The sequence below is a fragment of the Mustelus asterias genome, unplaced genomic scaffold (genome assembly GCF_964213995.1).
Source record: "Mustelus asterias unplaced genomic scaffold, sMusAst1.hap1.1 HAP1_SCAFFOLD_63, whole genome shotgun sequence".
Classification (NCBI taxonomy): domain Eukaryota; kingdom Metazoa; phylum Chordata; class Chondrichthyes; order Carcharhiniformes; family Triakidae; genus Mustelus; species Mustelus asterias.
Genome location: NW_027590128.1, coordinates 1,591,815 through 1,601,180, shown reverse-complemented (window position 1 = coordinate 1,601,180; position 9,366 = coordinate 1,591,815). Strand labels below are relative to the sequence as shown.

The 9,366-nt window shown below is 46.4% G+C and overlaps 1 protein-coding gene across 1 annotated transcript in view; it reads right to left on the bottom strand.

The window, feature by feature from the left end:
- LOC144483346 (uncharacterized) overlaps positions 1–9,366 on the bottom strand; it is a 341,173-nt gene that overhangs the window by 131,071 nt on the left and 200,736 nt on the right. The gene's annotated exons all lie outside the window — the stretch shown is intronic.

The following is a 9,366-nucleotide window of genomic DNA, read 5'->3' as shown; positions in this document are numbered from 1 at the left end:
GAGGTGAACTGGCAAGGGATACAGAACTGGCTCGGTCATAGAAGACAGAGGGTAGCAGTGGAACGGTGCGTTTCTGAATGGAGAGCTGGGACAAGTGGCGTTCCTCAGGGATCAGTGCTGGGACCTTTGCTGTTCGTAATATATATAAATGATTTTGAAGAAAATGTAACTGGTTTGATCAGTAAGTTTGCGGATGACACAAAGGCTGGTGGATTTGTGGATAGCGATGAGGACTATCAGAGGCTACAGCAGATATAGATCGGTTGGAGACTTGGGCGGAGAGATTGCAGATGGAGTTTAATCCAGACAAATGTGAGGTAATGCATTTTGGAAAGTTTAATAAAGATAGGAAATGTACAGTAAATGGCAGAACTCTTAAGAGTATTGATAGGCAGAGGGATCTGGGTGTACAGGTACACAGGTCACAAAGTGGCAACACAGGTGGAGAAGGTAATCAAGAAGGCATACGGCATGCTTGCCTTCATCAGCCGGGGCATTGAGTTTAAAAATTGACAAGTCATGTTGCAGTTTTATAGAACCTTAGTTAGGCCGCACTTGGAGTATAGTGTTCAATTCTGGTCACCACACTACCAGAAGGATGTGGAGGCTTTGGAGAGGGTACAGAAAAGATTTACCAGGATGTTACCTGGCATGGAGGGCATTAGCTATGAGGAGAGGTTGGAGAAACTTGGTTTGTTTTCACTGGAACGACCGAGGTTGAAGGGAGACCTGATAGAAGTCTACAAGATTATAAGGGGCATGGACAGAGTGGATAGTCAGAAGCTTTTTCCCAGGATGGAAGAGTCAATTACTCGAGGGCATAGGTGTAAGGGGCAAGGTTTAAAGGAGATGTACGAGGCAAGTTTTTTTCCACAGAGGGTGGTGGGTGCCTGGAACTCGCTGCCGGGGGAGGTAATGGAAGCAGATACAACAGTGAATTTTAAGGGGCATCTGGATAAATACATGAATAGGATGGGAATAGAGGGATATGGTCCCCGGAAGGGTAGGGGGTTTTAGTTCAGTTGGGCAGCATGGTCGGTGCAGGCTTGGAGAGCCAAAGGGCCTGTTCCTGTGCTGTAATTTTCTTTGTTCTCTGAGTCCCACTGTCTTCTTGATCAGACAGAGTGGTGCCAGAGCAGGAAAGAAAAGGAAGCAAATCCTGCTCTCCGAATCCCACTCCCTCATGGAACGTCCTGGCATCATAGAATTCCTACAGAGCAGAAGGAGGCCATTTGGCCATCGAGTCTGCACCAACTACAATCCCATCAAGGACCTATCCCCATAACCCTATACATTTACCCTAGCTAGTCCCCCTGACAGTAAGGGGCAATTTAGCATGGCTAATCCACCTAATCCACACATCTTTGGATTGTAGGAAGAAACCGGAGCACCCGGAGGAAACCCACACAGACACCGGGAGAATGTACAAACTCCACTCAGGTGACCCAAGCTGGGAATCGAACCCAGGCCCCTGGCACTGTGAGCCAGCAGTGCTAACCAACTGTGCCACTCTCTCTCCAACAGAGCATTTTACGCCCGCTCTATCCCCGTAACCCCACCAATCCCCCTAACCTGCACATCTTTCGACGCTAAGGGGCAATTTAGGATGGCGAATCCAGCTAACCTAGACATCTTTTTGGCTAAGTATTTATAGATCTGTGGGTTTGTTCAGTCACATGAAGAACCATGGTGAAACTCTCAACCCTAAGTAGACATGAGCGACATGGTGGCACAGTGGTTAGCACTTCTGCCTCACAGTGCCAGGGATCCAGTTTCAGTTCCTGGCTTGGGTGACTTAAGTTAATTTATTTATTAGTGTCACAAGTAAGCTTACTTTAAAACTGCAATTAAGTTACTGTGAAATTCTGTGGAGTTTATATGTTTTCCTTGCATCTGCGTGGGTTTCCTCCGGGTGCTCCAGTTTCTCCCCCACAGTCCAAAGATGTGCAGGTTAGGTGGATTGACCATGATAAATTTCCCCTTAGTTTCCCAAGATGTGGAGATAAGGGGACTTGGCTAAGATAAATCTGTGAGGCTACGGGGATAGGTCATAGAGGTTTACAGCATGGAAACAGGCCCTTCGGCCCAATTTATCCATGCTGCCCTTTTTTTTTAAACCCCTAAGCTAGTCCCAATTGCCTGCATTTGGCCCATATCCCTCTATACCCATCTTACCCATGTAACTGTCTAAACGCTTTTTAAAAGACAAAATTGTACCTGCCTCTACTACTACCTCTGGCAGCTTGTTCCAGACACTCACCACCCTCTGCGTGAAAAAATTGCCCCTTTGAACCCTTTTGTATCTCTCCCCTCTCACCTTAAACCTATGCCCTCTAGTTTTAGACTCCCCTACCTTTGGGAAAAGATATTGACTATCTAGCTGATCTATGCCCCTCATTATTTTATAGACCTCTATAAGATCACTCTTCAGCTTCCTACGCTCCAGAGAAAAAAGTCCCAATCTATCCAGCCTCTCCTTATAACTCAACCACCAAGTCCTGTTAGCATCCGAGTAAATCTCTTCTGCATTCTTCCTAGTTTAATAATATCCTTTCTATAACAGGGTTACCAGAACTGTACACAGTATTCCAAGTGTGACCTTACCAATGTCTTGGGTGGGCAAGAGGGCCTGGGTAAAGTACTCTGTCAGAGAGTCAGTGTCGACTCAATGGGTCGAATGGCCTCCTCCTGCACTGTAGGGATTCTATGATGATAAATATCATCCTCAAATCGAGGGACTGTTGACAATGACGACAATCAAGGTGCAACAGGGAGTTAGTATGGATATCCTGGTCTTAGGAGAATCTGTTAAAATCCTGGTTTATTTGTACAAATATAAAATCCCTCTCCTCTGTTCTGCTCCCAAATCCTCTCTCACTTTCCTCCCCTCAAAGAGGACAGAGTCTTGTGAAGACCCAGACCGTGTGGCAGCTTCCCTTCCCTGAAGAACCTCAGTGAGTCAGTTGTGTTTTATATGACAATCCAGCAGTTTTTATGGTCACTCTTTCCTCGTGCCGGCCCCACAAATTACTGCATTCATTCAGCTCCATTTCACAACCTGTTTTTGTGGGTTCTCTCTCACTCACTCTTTTCTGTTTTAAATCAGTTTTATAGGGTCTTCAAAGGGGAAGGTTTGTATTTGGGAGACGGGAAACCAAACATCACATCAGGATCCGACAAAGTTGCCCAAGTTATTGTAACTGAATATCATCGAGTATTGAACATGGAAGGAAAAAGCACCGTTCAGAGTGGGGAGAAACCATACACCTGTTCTGTGTGTGGACGAGGCTTCAGTCGATCCTCAGGCTTGTCGCAACATAAATGTGTTCACACTTGGAAGGAGTCATTTTGTTCCCCATCTGAGCTGGAAATCCATCAACGCACTAACGCTGAGAAACCTTTCACTTGCTCCGAGTGTGGGAAGGGATTCAGTGATTTATCCAGCCTGCTGAGACACCGGCGAGTTCACACTGGGGAGAGGCCATTCAGCTGGACTGTGTGTGGGAAAGGATTCAATGATTTATCCAACCAGTTGAAGCACCAGCGAATTCACGCTTTGGAGAAACCATTCACCTGCCCCAAGTGTGGGAAAGGATTCACTGATTCATCCAACATGTTGAGACATCAGCGAGTTCACGCAGACAAGAGACCATTTAAATGTCAGGAGTGTGGGAAGCGCTTTAAAGGTTCTGAGGATCTGATGTGCCATCAGCGAGTTCACTCTGACGAGAGACCTTTCCAATGTCTGGACTGTGGGAAGTGTTATAAAAGACGCTGGGATCTGATTGGCCATCAGCGAGTTCACTCTGACGAGAGACTGTTCAGGTGCTCCAGCTGTGGGGCTGGGTTCAGGCAGTCATCTGAACTCACTGTACACCAGCGCACTCACACCAAGAAAAGACCATTCACCTGCTCCGAATGTGGAAAGGGATTCACTCGGTCATCCTACCTGCTGAGACACCAGCATCTTCATGTGTAACTACAGTGACTGGATTTTGCTGTGAATCACATCCAGGACTGAACCGTGTTCATTGGGGTCTGTTTCTGCTCCTATTTCTAAACTCCAGCCCAGTTACAGGGGCTAATATTTTTGCTTAAAAAAATAGTTTGTGTAAAGTACACTGTGCTAAATCTTTTTAATAGCTGTTACAAGTTAGTTCCTTTTAAAATTCTCACCCCCTCCCCTGTCTCCTCCATCCTCACCTCCAACAACAAGTGTGAGGAGCTCAAAGAGCTTTTTGTCACTAAGATTGAGGCAATCTGATCAGCTGCCTCTGCTGCTTCCCTCTCACACTCGGCCAAACTGTCCTCCACTAAGTCTGGAACTCGCATCTTTTTCCAGTTTCCCTCCCATCTCTCCCTTATGTCCTGTCGGACTCAGCTTGTCCATGACATTCCCCCCCACCCCCCACTCTGTTCCATTGACCTTATTCCTACGAAGCTGTTGACCATTCACCTCCTCCATATTAATCAATACTCTTTACAGTTCTCATTCTCTTCTAGTCCTCGCCTTCTCACCTTTAAATCCATTGTCACCACACACTCTGAAAAAACAATCTTTGACCTCCTCTCCAACCTCCTTTTCCTCTCCAAAGCCCCTGAACTTTGTGTCCCCCGAGGATCTATCCTTGGCCCCTCCTATTTCCCATCTACAAGCTGCCACTAGGTGACATCATCCAAAAGCACTGTGTTGGTTTTCACCTGTACACTGACAACACCCAACTCTACCTCACCCCCATCCCCCTCCATTCCTCCACTGTTACTAAATTAACAAACTGCTTATCCCACATACACTACTGGATGAGCAGAAATTCCTTCCAGTTAAAAATTGGGAAGATCAGTCACCACTACAATTCCCCAACTACTGAGTCCATCCCTCTCCCTGGGAACTGTCTGAGGCTGAACCACATTCTTCACAATCTCCGTGCCAGATTTGATGTCAGGATGAGTTTCTGACCACATTTCCACCCCATCACTGATCCCAGATATTTCAATCTCCATAATGTCGCCTGTCTCCACCCCACCTGCTGCTGAAACCCTCATCCATACCCGTGTTACCCTTAAACTGGATGATTCCAATCCATTCCTGACCAGCCTCTCTCACTCACCCCACCCTCACCTTAAACATGTCTTTTTTATTCATTTGTGGACCGTGGGCATCGCTGGCTGCCCAGCAATAATTCTCCATCCCTAATTGGCCCTGGAGAGCAGTTGAGGGTCAGCCAACATTGCTGAGGATCTGGAGTCACATGTAGGCCAGACCAGGTAAGGACAGCAGATTTCCTTCCCTGAAGGACGTTAGTGAACCAGATGGGTTTTTATAACAATCGACAATAATTTCATGGTCATCAGTAGATTCTTAATTCCAGATATTTTTTATTGAATTCAAATTCCACCACCTGCAGTGGCAGGATTCGAACCCGGGTCCCCAGAACATTGACAATAGTCTAGCGACAATACCACCAGCCCATCGCCTCCCCACATTTGTGATTATCCAAAACTCTGCTGCCCGTGTGCTGTTCACCACCACATCCTGTGCTCACTGAACTGCATCGGGTCCACATCAGGTAATGCATTGATTTTAACATTTACATCCTTGTTTTCAAATCCCTCCACGGCCTGTTCTTCCCAATCTCTAATCTCCAATAACACACCCTCTGAGATATCTGTGTTCTTCTCATTCTGGCCACTTGAACATCTCTGATTTTGATTCTCCATCATTAATGTCTGTGTCCTGGTGTGAAGTTCTGAGATTCCCTCCCTAAACCTCTCTGTCCCTCCATTCCCTCCCTCCTGATTAAAGATTCTCATTAAAATCTCCCACTCCTATCAAGCTTTGGACAGTATGTGGGGTTGTCGAGCTCTCCTGAGCTGAGATTGGAGCTGATTGAGCTGTTGGGCCTGTAGTGGACCTCGAAGAACCGCTGTCTGGAATCTTTCCTCAATTCACTGACTCCCAGTGTGACTCAGTGTTTTGTTACAAAATTCCTCTGAAGCACCTTGGGATGTTTTATTACAATAAATATGTTCTATAAATACAAGTTGTTGTTGATCCCAGCAGTCAGTTTGTACACAGTAAGATTCCACAAACAGCAATCCGACCAACCGATTAATCCATGGTGATGTTAGTTAAAACATGAATGTTGGTCCCACTGCACGGTGCCATAGTGGTTAGCACTGCTGCCTCACAGTGCCAGGGACCCGGGTTCAATTCCGGCCTCAGGTCACTGTTTGTGTGGAGTCTGCACGTTCTCCCCGTGTCTGCGTGCGTTTCCTCCGGGTGCTCCGGTTTCCTCCCACATTCTGAAAGATGTGTTGGTTAAGTGCATTAATCCAAACAGGCGCCAGACTGTGGCGACTCGGGGAATTTCACAGTAACTTCATTAGTGTTAATGTAAGCCTTACTTGTGACTAATAAACTTTATAGATCATTCATGATCTCATTGAAATGCGGAAGGGATTCCAGGATCTGAATGGTTCACTCCTGTTGTTCTCTTGGTCACTTGTTTCTGTGTTGTAATGGTTATCGCATTCGCCGAACATGCGAATGGTCCCCCGTTCGAAACCAGGCAGAAGCATTCATTAAGTGACGGAAATCTGCATAATTTCAGTTTGTTACTGAACATTATCCGAGCCTCAATGTTGCAACCGTATAAACCTTCTCAGTTTTCTAAAAATCCTTTTGTTGTTGTTTTGTTTGCACTTCAGCCCCACACTCCTGATCTATGGGCACCCGGTGCAAGGGAGAGGGGGGTGGATGGAGGAGGAGGACCTCCTCGTGAACCTGCTCCTGGGCCTGGGAAGGTGTGCCATCTACAAGTCCAGGCAGCGGGCGACCGAGGGGATCGTCCAACCTGCCTGTCTGCCCCTCTACTGCAGCTATATTTGTGACCGGGTGTCCCTGGAGAGGGAGAATGCAGTGTCCGAGGGCACAGTTGATGCCTTCCGTGCCCGCTGGGCACCACAGGGACTGGGTGTCCCCCTTAATCACATTTTAATTTGGTGTTTTAAGTTTCCTTTGCGCTTAGTTTTTTTGTTTCGGGCGGTTCCCCCACCTTTTAGGGAGCTGCCCCTTTTGTGTTGCCCCAAAGTTAATTTGATTTTGTTGATTTGGTTGGACCCAAAAAATGTCCCGAATTGTTGAGGGTCAGTCAACATTGCTGTGGGTCTGGAGTCACATGTAGGCCAGACCAGGTAAGGACAGCAGATTTCCTTCCCTAAAGGACATGAGCGAACCAGATGGGTTTTTCCAACAATCGACAATAATTTCATGGTCATCAGTAGATTCTTAATTCCAGATATTTTTTATTGAATTCCAATTCCACCACCTGCCGTGGCAGGATTCGAACCGGGGTCCCCAGAACATTGACAATAGTCTGGCGACAATACCACCAGCCCATCACCTCCCCACATTCGTGATTATCCAAAACTCTGCTGCCCGTGTGCTGTTCACCATCACATCCTGTGCTCACTGAACTACATCGGGTCCACATCAGGTAATGCATTGATTTTAACATTTACATCCTTGTTTTCAAATCCCTCCATGGCCTGTCCTGCCCAATCTCTAATCTTCAATAACACACCCTCTGAGATATCTGTGCTCTTCTCATTCTGGCCTCTTGAACATCTCTGATTTTAATTACTCCGTCATTAATGTCTGTGTCCTGGTGTGAAGTTCTGAAATTCCCTCCCTAAACCTCGCCGCCCCTCCATTCCCTCCCTCCTGATTAAAGATTCTCGTTAAAATCTCCCACTCCTATCAAGCTTTTGACCATCTGTTCACATATCACCCAGTGTGACTCAGTATTTTGTTACAAAATTCCTCTGAGGCACCTTGGGATGTTTTATTACATTAAACGTGTTCTTTAAATACAAGTTGTTACTGATCCTGGCAGTCAGTTTGTACACAGTAAGATTCCACAAACAGCAATCAGACCAACTGATCAATCCATGGTGATGTTAGTTAAAACACGAATTTTGGTCGCAGCGCCAGGGACCTGGGTTCAATTCTGGCCTCAGGTCACTGTCTGTGTAGAGTTTGCACATTCTCCCCGTGTCTGTGTGAGTTGCTTCTGGGTGCTCTGGTTTCCTCCCACAGTCCATAGATGTGCCGGTTAGGTTGATTGGCCATGCTGAATTGACCCTAGTGTCAGGGATTTGCAGAGGGTTTAATAATATCCTTTCTATAATAGGGTGACCAGAATTGCACACAGTATTCGAAGTGTGGCCTCACCAATGTCTTGTACAACTTGTACAGGGCGGCACGGTAGCACAGTGGTTAGCAGTGGGTGGACTCTGAGGCTTTTTCCCAGGGTGGAAATGGCTGCTCCGAGAGGACACAGGTTTAAGGTGCTGGGGGGTAGGTACAGGGGAAATGTTAGGGGGAAGTTTTTCACACAGAGGGTGGTGGGCGAGTGGAATCGGCTGCCGTCAGTGGTGGTGGAGGCAAACTCAATAGGGTCTTTTAAGAGACTCCTGGATGAGTACATGGGACTTAATAGGATGGAGGGTTATAGGTAGGCCGAAAAGGTAGGGATATGTTCGGCACAACTTGTGGGGCCGAAGGGCCTGTTTTGTGCTGTAGTTTTTCTATGTTTCTATAAATCACAGATTACCCAAAAAGGGTGTTGAGTTCAGAAGTGATTTGAAGTATTTCATTGAGAAGCAACACTTTGAATATGATGCAGAAGCCAAATAAACAGGAAAAACCCACAAACTGGCAGATGAGAATGGTTTACCAGTCCCAGAGGACAAACAGACAGATGACACAGAGAGAGTGCTGGTCCCTGTAGCTGGTGGCTGCAGTCTCCTCTGAATGGTTTACTGGTGTGAGCCAGAGTGCGGGTGTTGGGCTGAAGTCAGTACGGATCACTACAAAATCTCATTGCTCTCAAGAGCCTGTTTTAAACTTCACACAGGCAGCTGGTTTATGTACGGGTCATGAGATCCGATCGTATCAGGGTTAGAAATCTCTTGTTTCAGGGTCTAGAGACATTGTCCTTGGCAGAGATAACAGGCCTGTCCTGTGTTTCAAAAACAGAAAATGCTGGAAAATTTCAGCTGGTCTGACAGTATCTGTGGAGAGAAAATAGAGCCGATGTTTCGAGTCTGGATGACCCTTTCTCAGAGCTGTGATGGAAGCTTTCTTCATAAGACAGAGAGTGAGCTACTTCTATAATCCAGAAATTTGTGAAAATTTTATAAAGTTATTAGATAGCAATTTCTTACAATCCGTTACTTGGATTGAACTTGTCTCCACTCCCGGGCTGAGGGGAATTCTGTACCAGATGGGAGAGGTAACATTTGGGAACTCTCGATTCTCCACCAATTTCCATTCCCCTTCTTTCTGGTGGATAATGGAGGTGT